This window comes from Cyprinus carpio, chromosome A19 (assembly GCF_018340385.1).
Source record: "Cyprinus carpio isolate SPL01 chromosome A19, ASM1834038v1, whole genome shotgun sequence".
Classification (NCBI taxonomy): Eukaryota; Metazoa; Chordata; class Actinopteri; order Cypriniformes; family Cyprinidae; genus Cyprinus; species Cyprinus carpio.
Genome location: NC_056590.1, coordinates 9865616 through 9883119, shown reverse-complemented (window position 1 = coordinate 9883119; position 17504 = coordinate 9865616). Strand labels below are relative to the sequence as shown.

General features: G+C 35.4%; 1 long non-coding RNA gene across 1 annotated transcript; it reads right to left on the bottom strand.

Annotated features, from left to right (window-relative positions):
- Positions 1–417: 417 nt before the first annotated feature.
- LOC109099750 lies at positions 418–6592 on the bottom strand. The gene is made up of 4 exons (XR_006162681.1): positions 6543–6592; positions 2317–2465; positions 1399–1511; positions 418–1191 (listed from the first exon to the last, which is right to left on the bottom strand). It is a non-coding gene; the product is annotated as an uncharacterized LOC109099750 (long non-coding RNA).
- Between the last annotated feature and the right edge of the window lie 10912 nt (positions 6593–17504).

Here is a 17504-nt window from a genome sequence, read left to right as displayed (position 1 = left end):
TGAGGCTCCAGTTGATTTCTGCTGAAGTTGTAATGAGGAGAGAGAACTGGTATGATGTAGAGGGTCTTTAATAAATGAAAAGGGCTCTTTTGAGGACTTCTTCTAGTTGAGGATCATTATCATCATCTTATTCATGTCAGAACAGCTAATGCTCTACTCCCACTGTGTTGTTAACCTGTGATCTTTCAAACCGTGAGGATGTCACTCCCTCTGTAGACAATGAGTTGTTTTACTTTTGGAGAGAGAAAGTTGACTCTCTTTGTTTTCCAGTATTTGTGTTTTCCAACATTTTGTATTGCAATTATAGGAGCTCTAAAACAAAGGGAATAAAAGAAGAAAGGACTGGAGGAAGTAGAGATGAAGTTGCTTTTGCAGCTTGGTTTTAATGAATATTAACAATGCAGTGAGGAGGAAGTTTTGACCTCGGAAATAATACAGAATACAATTTAAAGTTCAATTGATCAATGATTATAAATACAAAATGTGTTAAAAATGGGCTATTTTGAGATGGACATGCATTTCATTTATTAAATATAAATGTAACATTGTTTACATTTTGATCTGAACAATCAAATAGACACATGTTGCAAGAAGTCTGTTCCACCATTTGATTTATTTAATTAGAAAACCCCTACAACAATTAACAAGAATAATGGCCTTAGTTTAGCTAAAGCCATTGCAGGTCAGTCAGAATCTTCATTTATCGGCTGTATTGGCTCCATTTATTGACTATGTATTGACTATAACCAAATAAACCGGGACTGCTGAATAATAGGTGCTTTACACCCCTGCTCTTGAGAGAATTAAAATGATTACAGTGGGATAGAATATTAGTGGGATGTTTATATAAATAGCTGTTTTTGAAGAGCTGTTATAGTTTTATGGTTTCGCCACAGTTTATAGCTTCTAGATTTAAGAAAACCAGACAGAACACAAACACAAAAAAGCTATCCAAAAGAGGATCCTATCCAGACACCTGTGCATATATAATATAATCCTCTTTCATAACGCCTCACTGATGAAAATTAATATTTCTTCTCACAAATAAACTTCTTTTGAAGTTTGCAAGAAACATCAAACCAGTGTACATGGCCTTCAAAATATCTCACAACAGCACAGTGTTCTCCAGAGGGGTCCGTTCCTCTCCAGTTATCAGGTTCACTTTGCCCAGATGCTCTCTTGTACCATGACCTTAAGCAGCAGAAACAGGTGATCAGGGTTAAAAGAATATAATAATATACATTATAATATTCCAAAGATTTAAATATTTCAGTCAAAATAATAATGACAATTTTAATAGGGCTTTAAATTAACTTTTTATTTTTGACTATTTTTATGTTCTGTTACTGTGCATTAATAAACACAATCTGTATTCTGTTATAATAAAACATTGCTTACTGTACTCCAGTATCAGTAAGAGTTTGGTTATTCACCCAGACCCAGTGTCCCTCAGTTTTCAGATCAGTGAGACCAATCCAGTGCTGTTCTTCAATTTCAGAAGCCAGAAAATCCTAATAGATTAAAATTTTTATGTAATTACTGCTTACATAAATTATATATATCAATGAATCTATCATTTGTGGTTATACGGTTAAACTAAACCATACATAAGGCTAAAAAAAATCAGTAGAGAGGCTTTGAAAGTTTGTGTGTGTGTGTTTGTGTGTGTGTGTGTGTGTGTGTGTTACTTGTTTATTGTTCATTTTTCTGTTTTGTGCAAATATACTTGCTGCCCCTGACTAAAACTTTTTCTAGTGAACTAGAAGTTGTTCATTTAATTACTCAAATACAAACTGGCAAAAGTATGACTATGAATGTGTCGGAAAACATGGCAAGGAGATATTTTAATTATTTATCAATAAACTAATGTTTTCTGAGTCATTGTTGGCTGCAAAGATGAAGTTAATGATGGTGACTTGACATCTCCACAGTACAGTGGATGCTCCTTTACAGAGAAATGCACCTTTCATATGGATTACATAAACAGAGAGTAGGTTATTTGTAGACATTTCAAGCTTTCTACAGATATATTTCTCATGTCTATGAGGCAAGTATAGCCTCTATGCTGAGTTTTCAGTTCACGTCGATCGAGGTGACAGAAAGCGCATCCTGTTTTATTTATTTTACAAAATGCACAAATAAAAGCAGACCCTTTACAGTTTTGAATGATGTATTACTCTGTATGAACAAAAATGATGCCGTATTTTAAGTTATAGGTTGTTTCTATATATTGTGTTCAAAACCTGCCAAACTACATTGCTTGGATTCATGAAAATCATTTCCAACATCATTTACTTCACAATTTCTTAATCTTACTTGTTCTGTCTGGCTGGTTATGGTGACCAGATCTGCTCCTTTTGAAACACAGAAAGCACGACTGCTTGACCAGTTCAGTACATTAGAGCTGAAGAAGTACAACTTTCCATGAAAGTTTGTTGTACAGTTCAAAGTCTGTGCAGTGAAGGCTGAAGTAAAAAACATAACAAAACATTTAATCATTTAGCAGACGCTTTTATCCAAAGCAACTTACAAATGAGGACAATGGAAGCAATCAAAAACAACAAAAGAGCAATGATATATAAGTGCTTATAACAAGTCTCAGTTAGCTTAAACAGAGTACACCTAGCAAGGGCTTTTAAATATAAAGTAGTTAATATTAAGTTCAGATGTCTCTCACATTTTACTTTTTCTATATGCACTGTTATTTAAAACCTTTTTTTATAGTGCGTAGTGCATAGTTTTCTGCACAGACAGTTGCACTGAAACACTGAAATCTGTTTAAAGACAAAATCAGCAGCAGACAGTGATGTCACGCAACTTCTTAACCCACCAATACAAAGTTAGCAAAGATCATCTCGGTTACATATGCTCGTTACCTGATGGAGGGAACGGAGATGTTGTGTTAAAGTTCAGACAGTAGGGGTCGCACTTGGGAACCCAGACACCTCTGCTCTGACATCGAGGAAAGGCCAATGAAATTGGCATGCAAAATTTGCATTGCTGGCCATGCCCCGTATACCCGGGTATAAATAGGCTAGTGTGGCATTTGCTCACTTTTTTGTTTTGTTCTGATGAGTCGAGAAAGCGTCTCAACTCACTCAGTGGCAGTTCAGAATTGTGGCGTAAGGCACACAACACCTCCATTCCCTCTGTCAGGGAACGAGGGTTACCTACGGTGACCCAGGAGTGCACATTCTGCACAACACAACGAAATAAAAAAAGCAAACATAAGCTCATAAACACAATGCAATAAAAAAAAGCAAACATAAGCTCACAACACAACAACATTAAGCCACAACACAACAGAAATGCTCCTGACCACTAGGGGGCAGTTGGTCTGCAGAAATGGGCAATGGACTCTATGCACGGCATGCAGCTTTCATATTTCCTTGTGAAATCTCAGGGCGCATAAAAAGTTCCGGTCTGCATTCAGCCGTAGCATGAGTGCATTACGAGCCCCATTTATTTTATTTATTTATTTATTTATTTATTTTTTGTCAATGAACGATTAATATAAAGTAATATTAATACATTTATTTACTTATAGCTATAAAAATACAAAATAAATATACCACAGTAATATAATTATTTAAAGGAGTGTTCCATAAAGTTTTAAACATCTGTGAGGGTGGTTTGTCCCACTTTTGCAGTGTCCCGTTTTGTGAGGCTTCTCACACTTCTCCCCTGGATGAAGAAACTCGCAATAAGTGGATTCATAGTAGTAGATGTAAGGATTTTAACATCACTTCTGATACTAGTCTGCAGGCGCCACTTCAAGAATGACGACAGTATGCGGTTCTACACTAGGTAAGATCTAAACCCTTATTTACATTACTACATTACCGAGCACAATGTAGGCCTATTGTAATTTATTTATTATTTTTTTGTCGCTATGTTGTTTAAAAACCTCTTCTGTCGGTCTGCGCAATACTTGTTAACGAGTTAATAGAAGATTCACCCAAAAATAAAAATAAAGCTGCCATCATATACTCATCTTTATGTCTGTGTAAACCCATATGGCTTGTTTTTTTCTTTGGCATACAGAAATTTTGAAAATAATGTTAGTGTCACTCAGCTATTTAGATTTTTTCCCCCACAGAAGAAATTCATAAGGGTTTAGAATGACACAAGGGAGAATAAGCTAAAACCCCATGCTCTTCTCCGTGCGATGAAATTCATTTACAGTAATCCAGGGAAGTTCTTTTAAGCTGAAAAATCATTTTCTCCTCGTCATTTTGAAAGCTCTACGTAAGGAACAATGTCTTCTGGCACAGCACCGGATTTATGTAAGCTATCTGAGGAAAAATGCAGTAGCCCCCAACCACACCCCCTGGATCTTATGTTCTGCAGTGATGATCATCTCCAAAAATGTGTGGAAGTGACTGTGTCCATTGTGTGCAAGAGCAGAGCCAAACTGTTCAATTTGAAAATAATAATGATTTATTTTCTGCTCGATTCATGAATCGATACATTAGGATTACCAGGATGTCAAAACATTTAGTAAAAACACATAGTTCATTTAAAAATCGATTACACATATTAAGATTAATCACTTACATTGAGAGTTTCATCTCAAGGAAATATCAGTGTTTAACTGTCAATACTGCCCCCTAGTGGTCGAGAGCATTTCCATTAATTTTTTTCTTAACTTATGTTTGCTTTTTTAATTGTGTTGTGTTGTGCGCTTATGTTTGCTTTTTTATTGTATTTGTGCTGTGAGCTTATGTTTGCTTTTTTATTGTATTTGTGCTGTGAGCTTATGTTTGCTTTTTTAATTGCGTTGTGCTGTGAGCTTATGTTTGCTTTTTTAATTGAGTTGTGTATTGAGCTTATGTTTGCTTTTTTAATGTTGTTGTGTTGTAAGCTTATGTTTGCTTTTTTAATTGGGTTGTGTTGTGAGCTTATGTTTGCTTTTTCAGTTGCGTTGTGTTGTGAGCTTATGTTTGCTTTTTTAATGCCATTGTGTTGTGAGCTTATGTTTGCTTTTTTAATGCCATTGTGTTGTGAGCTTATGTTGTTGTGTTGTGAGCTTATGTTTGCCTTTTTAATGTCGTTGTGTTGTGCACTACAGGGCCACTGTAGTTACTATACGTATTCGAGACATTCCCTTTCAGTTGGTCAACTGACTGAACTGCATTATGAGTCCATGATGGAGTAAATGCTGACAAGACCAGCGTGTCACAAATAAGTGCAACCTTCCTGCTTATAACCTTCCAACGCCCAGGCAGTATGATCTTCTTCTGCTTCATCTGGGAGAGTTTCCAATAACAGTAGAGTTTATCTCAGTCTGAAGCCTTTTTTCTGCTTAAAATACTATTAAAAATTCAATGGCTGCTGAACCTGGTTGTTGGAAAGTGTTCACTTCCTCAAGTGAGAAAGCAACACTACGGAGACCACATCCTACCCGAAGGGAGGTGACATGTGGAGCTACATCCTATGGACTTACGAGAAGGAAGTACTACATAGGGAGGGTTCTGTGGTGGGCTCCGCATAAGGGGAGAACAACCAAACACAGTACCTGGGGACAAAGAAATGCTCTGTCCAGGGGAAACACTGAGTCCTTAATAGGAACTGAGCAGAGGAAAATACACATATGGGACTGCCATAGGGAGTTACAACATATGGAGCACTAATATGGAACTCTCAATATGACAGTTCACTCGAGGGATAATTACAATTAATAGGTTCTGCAGTGAGAGTGCTTGACTGATGGAGAGGGTAGTCCAGGGTTCATTAAAGGAACTGAAACTGGACACAAAGCACATGATCACTTTAGAGAGGGAAAGGTGCTAATGCAAGCTCTGCATGTTTCCAGTCATCTGAATTGAGGTGCTAGCACCCAGAACTCTAGATGAAACTGGTTCCATTTGCACATTATAGAATCTGGCAAACGTATTAAGTGTAGCCCATGCAGCCCGCAGCGCAAAAAAAAAAAAAAAAAATTAACATTACAAAAGTGAAAGACTTCCCATACTGATCACATCTCAGATAGACTGCATGTTTTCTTGCATGGCTGGATGTTGGACTAAAAAATAATCACGTTGTTTGCATTTGCCAAAACTGATTTCCCGAAGTCAAAACACAGACGGTAAAGGGAATCATTCTAAAGTGTCATGATCAGCACTGTTGCTGTTGTATCAGTCAGTGGTTAGATCAGCATTGCAGTCAATAAACAGGACAAGGGAGGTCATGTACGGGACAAATTGATAAGGCCCAATATACAGGCAGTTGGCAGACACGATCGACTAATCGCTTGATAAATAAATAAAATAAATGTTATAATTCATTAATTCAAATAAATGTGATCTTACTGCGCTATTTCATTTCTGTGTCTGATATTATATTGATATTGAATATTGATTTGAGTTGAAATATTTGAATGCAAAGCTTCCGTGAAGACAGCAGTTGCGAGCAAGCGGCAAATTCAAACTAAACAGACATTTAAGGGAAAAGGTGCAGGCAAACCATGTATTACACAACATTTCACCAAAAAATAATTAAGGCAATAAAAGATTTAAGACGAAAATGTTTTAAAACCTTACCAGTTTGTTAGTTCTCTTATAATCCATAACAGCGTACAAAACAATCGTAGCAAAATGGCAGCAGCTGTGTTTGTATGAAATGAGAGCGAGTCCGCGATACCAGGATGACATAATTAAACAGTTGAACACCATTTTGAATCAAGTTTTAATATTTTATTAGCTAAACAAACGCAAAGCTTCCACCAAGAAAAAAATTGTTCAAGCAAAAGTACAGCACCGACTGCTGTTACCCAGATGAACCTGTGTTATTAGCTTTTACAGGTTGTTATCCAGGGATAACATACCTCGGAATGTCGCGACTGACCAATCAGAATCAAGTATTCCACAGAGCCCTGTAATAATCAATTTTAATTTACTCTGGTTTGCGTCGGGTGGTCCTTCGCCTCCATGTTGTGCATTACATTTTTTTAATGCCCAGCTAGCCTTGCATTATCCCTTACTTAATGCACACCCAACCTTGGATTATCCCTTAATTATTGACCAATAATGATTATTGGTTGACACATCGGAGTATCCCTAAATATTACATGTGTACTTATACTCACACATGATCCCCAGAACACAGAGACCTCCAAGAGCAAAAACAAGAGAGACGCTGAGGATAATCAGTAGAACTTTTGTCCACTTAGGAGAAGTGACTTCTTGCTTTTGAATGGAATTCCCTGTGGTTAGAAATAAAGAGGGATAGAGGATCCTGAACAACTGTTTATATTTCTGAATCTGTAACTACTGTAGAAATTCAGTTTATAGCCATAATGATTAACATCTATACATACATGCATTTAATGTAGATACTTGTCATACTTTTATTTTTTGTTGTTGTTAGAGTGACCACCTGTCCCGCTTTACGTTGTACTGTACAGCAATTTTACCCTTTGTCCCGCCTCACGCAAATTGAGCATCTGTCCCGCTTTTTCATTCGACCCTGCCTAATAAATACACGGATACGTCCATAGGCGTATTGTTAACTTATGTCCAATAGTTCAGAGGAGAGCAATAAAAGCGTTAGTCGATAGGCTGAGTCGTACGTCAATCAAACTGTTGACTGGTATACGAACGCCTCCTCAACATTGTCAAACAATCTCAAATTGGAGAGCGCGAGCGCTGTTCGGTCAGGTTAAGCAGCCATGGCCAGTGTGGCCACGAAAAAGAGAAGATGCACTTTAGAGCTGAAGATCTTTGCCCGAACCCGACGGGACCCAATAGGACCCGTCGGGTTCGGGCTTAATTTATATCATTTTACACGGGCTCGAGCCGGGCTCAGGCTTACGCTCCGGTTTGCGAGGTAAATCAGCGGTAATGTGATGGTGTTTCGATTAGCGCGAGAAAGATGTGAAAATGTATGCTGAGTAAGTGAAACGGAGGCTTGCCTCTGGCGATTACGTTTTGGTTGCACCAGCAACTAAAGCAAAGTCTGAGTTTTGACCATGTTTATAATGAGAATAATGAGTCAGTGGGTTATATTGCTGGACGCACCATCAGTGAGCGCAGGAACGCGCTGAAGCCATCTACAGTGGATTCAATAATTTTGCCTCCACAAAAACATGTAGGCCTAGCCTACTCTTGGTGAGTATTCCCTATTCTATATCAAAGTATAGCCATTCTTATCAAAAAAGATTTTGGTTTACCTTATTTGCACTGAAATAGTTAAACTTTCTATAGGCAAGCCCTAAATATTTTGCACTGTATAGGCTAGGCCTTACATTTTGTTGAACTTAAATAGGCTAGGCCTAATATGTTTTTGTGTCATGTATTTTAAGGTGAATTTGATTCACTGAGAGCATTTTTTTGTAGTTTTTCGTAATGCCTGGTCCTTTGGCTTTTATATGCCTAGGCCTATGCCTTAAAATACAAAAACTTTCAAAAATATTTTTTTTCATCCAAAATTCCCAGTACTACACCTCAAATCAAAACAAACACTGAACTAAAATCAATGTCAGGTAGTGTCTTAATCTTTTAGTCGGTGGGTTTAAAAAATGTTTCTTGGTAATTTAGATAGACAATATATCTTAAGTTTAAAATTATTACGTCTGTCCCACATTGTCCCACTTTACCATGCTACTTGTCCCACATTTTGTCTGACTGGAGGTGGTCACCCTAGTTGTTTTTGAACACTTGTTAGAATGCATGAAAAAATACATAGCCTACACACACCAAAAATAAATTTGTTATTAGCATCTTTAAATTATAGTGTTGGATGAATGAATGAAATATTTTACACAGGTCTTTCTGCTAATGCAATCATTCTAACATGATTTTGATATCTGTTCTCTTCTCAGAGGTTCAGAATTTTACCTCTGATCAACGTACAGTAACTGAGCAGAATAAATTATTTAACATGCCAGCATTATCTTACCTCTGTGCTGAGTGCAACTGCAATCTGAAGTTGTTGCTGGAGGCATGAAACCATTATAATAGACTGAATCCATTTCATTAACCTGAAAAGATATGTCTGAGACAGCAGGTTGAGTGACTGCCAGAAACACGGAAGCCACAGAAGTATTAATAAAGAAATGGCTGTCATTTGTATAGACAGAAAATACAAGAAGTGATAGAACACATTTTAGTCAGTTTTTTTTAAGGTAATTTGTTGCACTTTTTTGTTGTTGTTGAATTTAGTCTTTTTTTAATATCAGCTCTGTCATATTGAAGAGATTGCAGTATATTCAAAGAAGTGTTTAATATTCAGTTATTTTGTACATTTAAAAGAGTTCTGTTATGCTAAAGTTTTTATGGTTATCATTGAGAGCAATGGTTCTAAAACCAATACTTGAGTTAAATTTACTTCTAGCATGCCACAGGTTTGCAAATGCAAATACAATGCACAAGAAGTTAATGACATTAACACAAATAAAATGCCATTGAATAAAACAACGAACACTATATTTATGTAGCCTTCTAACAGGCAGAAATTCCACTCTTCCACACAATGTTAACCACAAAAACATGAACAAACTCTTTAAACTCTTAATACCAATACAGTGGTAAACAGAAAAACATGAACAAACTCTTTAAACTCTTAATACCAATACAGTGGTAAACAGAAAAACATGAACAAACTCTTTAAACTCTTAATACCAATACAATGGTAAACAGAAAAACATGAACTCTTTTAAATTTCCAATGTAACCGAACATTAAACACAAACAGGTGTTCCCCTTCACTAAAGAATTTATAAAAAATCATTTAAATTCAACATCTACTTTCCTGATCCAACATGCCTGGAGCTAACAATTGACTGCTCAGTTTATGTAAAAATGAGACATTAAGTACCAACACAAATGTATGAAGTAAACTTCATTATTGCATATTTCAGTGGACTATACAAAATTCAATTAAATTAAGCTGTGACAAAATGTTAAGCAGTTATGTTGCTTTAGCTTATTTTAATTAAGTAAACTGAATGTACATATAAAAAAGGAAAAAACTGGAGGAAGTGGAGAACAAATCTCTTTTGGTGCTTGGTTTTCATAAATTATCTTTTTATTCAGTGAGGCAGAAGTACAGTTTATTTTGCAGAAATAAACATTTAACTCCAAAGAACAGGCAGAGATATTACTTATTGGACCAAAAAACATTACACAGAATCTCGTAGATTACAATTTGCAATTAGACGGATGTACTGTTACTTCCTCTACTGTCAAAAATCTGGGGGTTATATTAGACAGTAACTTGTCTTTTGAAAATCATATTTCCCATGTTACAAAAACAGCATTCTTCCATCTTAGAAACATTGCCAAGCTACTAAACATGTTACCTGTTTCTGATGCAGAAAAGCTAGTTCATGCGTTCATGACCTCTAGACTGGACTATTGTAATGCACTGCTAGGTGGTTGTCCTGCATCCTCAATAAACAAGCTACAGGCAGTCCAAAATGCAGTGGCTAGAGTCCTTACCAGGTCAAGAAATATGATCATATTACCCCAATTTTACAGTCTCTGCACTGGCTACCTATTAAGTTCCGTATCAGTTACAAAATATTATTACTTACTTATAAGGCCCTTAATGGTTTAGCTCCTGCGTACCTAACTAGTCTTCTACCACGCTACAACTCATCACGCTCCCTAAGGTCACAAAACGCTGGACTTTTGATAGTACCTAGGATAGCAAAGTCCACTAAAGGAGGTAGAGTTTTTTCGCATTTGGCTCCTAAACTCTGGAATAGCCTTCCTGACAATGTTCGGGGTCCAGACACACTTCCTCTGTTTAAATCTAGATTAAAAACACACCTCTTTGGCCAAGCATTCAAATAATGCATCTCATAATTTTGGACTTCAGTTATATCTGATCAAATGCACATTACTATACTTTAACCTCTGTTAAACCAATTAATCTAAATCCCATGGAACAGCAGCTACACTAATTATGTCTCTATTTGTTTCTCTGTTTTGCCACGGGATCTACATCCCATGGTAACTAGGATTTACACAAGCTCCAGTCTGGATCCAGAACACCTGAGAAGAGATGATGCCAACCCCTCAGAGGACCTCAGATGATGCTAACCCAGAGATAATATACAGAACTACCTCATTTTGCTATAAGTTTGATTGCATAATTGCTGTTAATAGTGTTAATCGTCTGTTTGTTTACGTCTTTTATTGATTTTTCTGAACATTTCTGCCGTATGCACATAAACTGACAGTCATCACTGATAAGCTACTACTAAATATTGTAGAAACTTAATTTTTTGTAAAGTTGCTTTGCAATGATTTGTATTGTAAAAAGCCCTATACAAATAAACTTGAATTGAACAGGCAAAATTTGATTCCTCTTGTAAAAAAAAAAAAAAAAAAACTTTAATCCACTTAAGAGGAAACAGGTTAGCTGTGATTAGAGATCAGATATGGTGGCTGAAATCCAGCATGAATAAACATGGCTGTGCAATAAGTAAGGGATAATGCACATCCAGCAGAATAACCTCTGAAAGGGTGATGGCAGCAACTGCGTTGGTATGAAACGAGAGAGAGAGTCTGCGATGGATAATTAAATAATTGTACACATAATACTTAATTTAATTTTAATATTTTATTAGCTAAACAAAGCAAAGCTTCCACCAAGAAAAACTGTTCCTAGCAGGCATGACTTGCAAGCACTGACTTCATTTACCCGGTTGAGCCTGAGTTATCAGCTTTTACTGGTTGTTATCGAGGAATAACACATCTCGGACTAACTAATCAGAATCAGAATCAGAAACTAATCAGAATTTTGATGCATGACTTAGAGATAAAGAAATTTGTTCAATGTACAGCTTGCTACGGATCCTGCGCTATCCCGCACATACCATGGTCATTTGCCAGCATTTACAAGGTAAAGCTAATAATATTATTTGCAGCTCATTACTTGATCAGAAGCATAAAATTGATGATTATTTTCATCAGTTATGGCTCGATAGATCTAGCATTCGGCTCAATTTAATCAGACACAGAGATGAAGTAGTGCAGTAAGATCACATTTATTTGCAGAGGCGTAACAATCCACCTCATTCTTCTCCCTTCTCCCATCAAGTATCAGAAAACTTTTTTTTTTATTGAAATGAAGGAAATACTCGAAAAGTGGAAATAAAGTGCCTCACAGGTATTTGATAACAAAGAATTTATCGGTTAGGGCTAGAGGTAGGTGTAGGGAGGGCTTTATTGTCCCAAGGGAGCATCCATTTACTTAATATGTTATTATTTCATAGTTTTTTTTTTAAAGTACTATAATACTGAGGTGCAGATATCTGCCACTATTTGCACTAAGTATAAATAGCATCTAACTATTATTTACACTTATATTGCAAAGAAAATACTGCTATTTTACCAAAATGTGTAAATGGAATCTATTATTGAGAAATACAAACCCGATTCCAAAAAAGTTGGGACACTGTACAAATTGTGAGTAAAAAAGGAATGGAATAATTTACAAATCTCATAAACTTATATTTAATTCACAATAGAATATAGATAACATATCAAATGTTAAAAGTGAGACATTTTGACATGCCAAATATTGGCTCATTTTGGATTTCATGAGAGCTACACATTCCAAAAAAGTTGGGATAGGTAGCAATAAGAGGCCGGAAAAGTTAAATGTACATATAAGGAACAGCGTGAGGACCAATTTGCAACTTATTAGGTAAATTGGCAACATAATTGGGTATAAAAAGAGCCTCTCAGAGTGGCAGTGTCTCTCAGAAGTCAAGATGGGCAAAGGATCACCAATTCCCCCAATGCTGCGGCGAAAAATAGTGGAGAAATATCAGAAAGGAGTTTTTCAGAGAAAAAAATTGCAAAGAGTTTGAAGTTATCATCATCTACAGTGCATAATATCATCCAAAGATTCAGAGAATCTGGAACAATCTCTGTGCGTAAGGGTCAAGGCAGGAAAACCATACTGGATGCCCGTGATCTTCCGGCCCTTAGACGGCACTGCATCACATACAGGAATGCTACTGTAATGGAAATCACAACATGGGCTCAGGAATACTTCCAGAAAAATAACATTGTCGGTGAACACAATCCACTGTGCCATTCGCCGTTGCCGCCTAAAACTCTATAGGTCAAAAAAGAAGCCATATCTAAACATGATCCAGAAGCGAAGGCGTTTTCTCTGGGCCAAGGCTCATTTAAAATGGACTGTGGCAAAGTGGAAAACTGTTCTGTGGTCAGACGGATCAAAATTTGAAGTTCTTTTTGGAAAACTGGGACGCCATGTCATCCGGACTAAAGAGGACAAGGACAACCCAAGATGTTATCAGCCCTCAGTTCAGAAGCCTGCATCTCTGATGGTATGGGGTTGCATGATTGCATGTGGCATGGGCAGCTTACACATCTGGAAAGGCACCATCAATGCTGAAAGGTATATCCAAGTACATATGCTCCCATCCAGATGTCGTCTCTTTCAGGGAAGACCTTGCATTTTGCAACATGACAATGCCAGATCACATACTGCATTAATTACAACATCATGGCTGCGTAGAAGAAGGATCCGGGTACTGAAATGGCCAGTCTGCAGTCCAGATCTTTCACCCATAGAAAACATTTGGCGCATCATAAAGAGGAAGATACGACAAAGAAGACCCAAGACAGTTGAGCAACTAGAAGCCTGTATTAGACAAGAATGGGACAACATTCCTATCCCTAAACTTGAGCAACTTGTCTCCTCAGTCCCCAGACGTTTGCAGATTGTTATAAAAAGAAGAGGAGATGCTACACAGTGGTAAATATGGCCTTGTCCCAACTTTTTTGAGATGTGTTGATGCCATGAAATTTAAAATCAACTTATTTTTCCCTTAAAATTATAAATTTTCTCAGTTTAAACATTTGATATGTCATCTATGTTGTATTCTGAATAGAATATTAAAATTTGAAACTTCCACATCATTGCATTCTGTTTTTATTCACAATTTGTACAGTGTCCCAAGCTTTTTGGAATCGGGTTTGTATATAAGAAATAAAAGCTATTTTATTAATAAAAGTCAAGCACTGACAAAAATATTCTGTGCTCCTGAATGTTTCTGTGTGTGCGCAGCACAATCTCTGATCTCTCTCTCTCTTTGTGTGCTTTAATGAAAGCAGTGCATTAATATAGAACGGTAGTTAAACTGTTTCAATGTACACCTGCCAGCCAATCAGAATTGAGTATTCAGACAGACCATGGTATAAAACAGTATACCATTGATATTTTATTCAATATTTAACAGGTGATAATTGAATATAACAGGCAGATGTATTGGAGCAGAGTTTGATCTGAAGTGTGCTGGTATTAATAGTTGATACTTAAAACTTATTTGGACAATGGTGATGGGTGAATATGATATAATTTATATGTATTTTTTCCTTTATTGTCACTTTATATGAAAATCTTCAGTAAAAGATTTTGTTTCTCAATGGATCTTGGATTGTAAACTTGCTTGGTGTGCCGATTACCTATTGTTTTCGTTCTTTTCATGAAATCATCTTAATGAATCTGTTTGGTTCACAAAACGAATCTGAATCGACAGTATCAGCCCAAGCAGTTCTTTAATCAAGAGAGCACTGTCACACTGAACTGAAAATCATTTAATTCAGGTTAACAGATAACGTTAACTCATGGTAGCATTATTATGTACTATATATTAGTTCCAGAATGAAAATGGCATAGTGAAAAGTTGCGTTCTTTGTAACTAAGGTTTATGACCTTAGGATTTGAAAAAACAATGATGAAGAAAAGCATTGCAGCTTAAACATAATTGTCATAATAAACTAATTTAATTGATGCAGGTTTTATGGAACATACACAAAATCGTATCTTTGTCCTTATGTTTTACTGTACTTCAAGCTAATAAAAAACATTTAAAGCAAATGGAAACATGCCAAGAAAACGTTCCTGAATCAGTCATTGTCACCAGTTGAGGAAAATTATTTATTTATTTTCCCACAGATAAACAACTTCTGCTTCTTGATAGAATTATCCGACCAAGTATTTAAATTGCCATCACTATCTCCCAGACAGAGCTGGGTAGTAAAGGATTACATGTAATCTGGATTACGTAATCAGATTCCAAAACTCAAGTACTTGTAATTAGAGTAAACTACTTTTTAAAATACTCGTAATCGGACTACAGTTACTTTTTTATGGATTACATGATTACATATTATTTAAACAGTGGTAATAAGTTGTTCACAATTCATTGATTCTCCTAAGTTTTCTTTTTTTAAAATTTTTTCCTAATAAACCTGCCGCTTATATACGTTCATGATTCTTCGAGTTTTTCCGGCAAAGAGGGGTGTCAGAATCGCGCTCCAAAGAAATCAGCAACAAGATAATGGAAAATGGAGGGGAACGCAGTCTTTAATCACTGGATGTACAGACATGATTTCATTTTTAAAGAAAGACACGGGGAAAAATGTCACTGCCTACCACGGATTAATTTGCTGTCCACAGAAATCTTTGATTTAGCAAAGTTATTGCTGGGAATTTCATGTTCTTTAATATATTTTTTGTAATGTTGATTTTCCTTCATTATTACTACCTTATGCACTTAAAGTGTATTGAGATGAAACATTTGACCTAGAAATGATCTTTAATATATATATATATATATATATATATATATATATATATATATATATATATATATATATATTAGCAATGTTATTGTTGCGAGTTTCATGTTCACTAAAAAAAGTTAAATAACAGTAATTTAATGCACTGAAAAAAAACAATAAGTAAGATTCACTTAATTTTTCTCTCTTTTGCAAGGTTTGCACACATACATTTTAAGTAAAACTTAAAGTATTGAATTAAATAAAATCTGTAAGCAAATAGAATAGATAGATAGATAGATAGATAGATAGATAGATATTTATGTAGTACTTTACTACAAAATCATTTTTATCTGTGTTCTTTAATATTCATTTTTGTAATGTTGTTATAGTTTGTCATTTCCTCATTGTTACTATGCACTTAAAATGTTTTGAGATGGATAGAAATGTCATCGCTGTGTGAATTTAGTCTTTTTCAAAATTCATGTTTGCAATGTAGCTATTGATTGTTGTTTTTCATTGATACATTCATATACACTTCTAGTGTTTTTTTAGATTAAATATTTGACCTAGCAGGGATATTGTTGTGAATTTCATGTTTTTCAATATTGGTTTTTGTAATGTAGCTGTTTTCTAAATTTACTTAATTCTAAGTAAATATGCTTTAAAATCCTAAAATGTGATTTTGTTTTATTCAGTGTTACTAGCAAACACTAACAGCAAGGTACATTAGTGTTAGTATTTTGTAAATATTAACTGTCCATGCATTGCACTTGAAAAAGAAGCTATTGTGGCTCTTGTTGGTGAATTAAATATATTTTTTGGAATATATTTTTCTTTGTATCTGTCAAAATATTAGGCTAATTCAATATATGTGATATCAAATAAAGGTAAGCACAAATGTAATCCAAATGTAATCCAAAAGTAATCAGATTACGTTACCAAAAATGTGTAATCTAAGAGATTATATTACTGACTACAAATTTTGTCATGTAATCTGTAATCAGTAACTGATTACAATTCACAAGTAATCTACCCAGCTCTGCTCCCAGACTAGCACAGTTCTCTCAGACAGATTCTCATATCTGCAGTAATCAAGTTGACTTTTCTTAGATTGCATCTATGTCCAGAACCTTTAGAAGTAGAAAGGAGTCAGACTTAGTGCACATGCAATAATATTTGTGTAAGAAAAATAAATAAATATAATAATAATAAAAAAAAATGCTGGTAAATTCTCCAGGAAATGCAAATCTAGTCTAATTAGCCATTGGTTCAATAGCTTATTTTTCAAAATCTTCTTCTGGAAATTGAGATGCTTGTCATCACACCGATTAAGAGTAGATTTATGACAGATAGTTCTTACTGTACTCCAGTTTCTTTGAGAGATTGGTTATTCACCCAAACCAATCCAGTGTGTACCTTTAATTTTAGAGACCAGAAAATCCTAGAGAAAAAGCAAAGAAGGCATAATGCTCTCAGAAATAAAGATGATGCTTAGTTTTAGAAGAATAGTTTTGTTCATCAATAAGGCTCTTTATAATACTGACATGTACACATTTAATATTAATTGAACTTTGCTGGTTTTGATGACCAGGTCATATGGTTTTGAAGCACAGACATCTTGGTTGTTTGACCAGCTGTGTTTATCTGTTCCGAAGAAGTAAAACCATCCAGCCATCCACAGAGAGGTTAGCTGACAAGACTGAGCTGCGAATATTTAATAATAAACAAAGTGTAGTTTAACATGTTAAACATTTGCTTTGAAGCAAGCAACAATTTACAGAAAGTTGTGTTTATTAGTGTTTGAATCTTATACAACATATGTATAAAACATATTTGCATTGTTAGTAGTTGTTATAGAAAAAGATGGAATGCTTTGGAATGTTTATAGTTGCATTATAGTTGACATATTTGCTGTATATGTCTATGAAATATATTTTACTCATGTGCTGCTCTT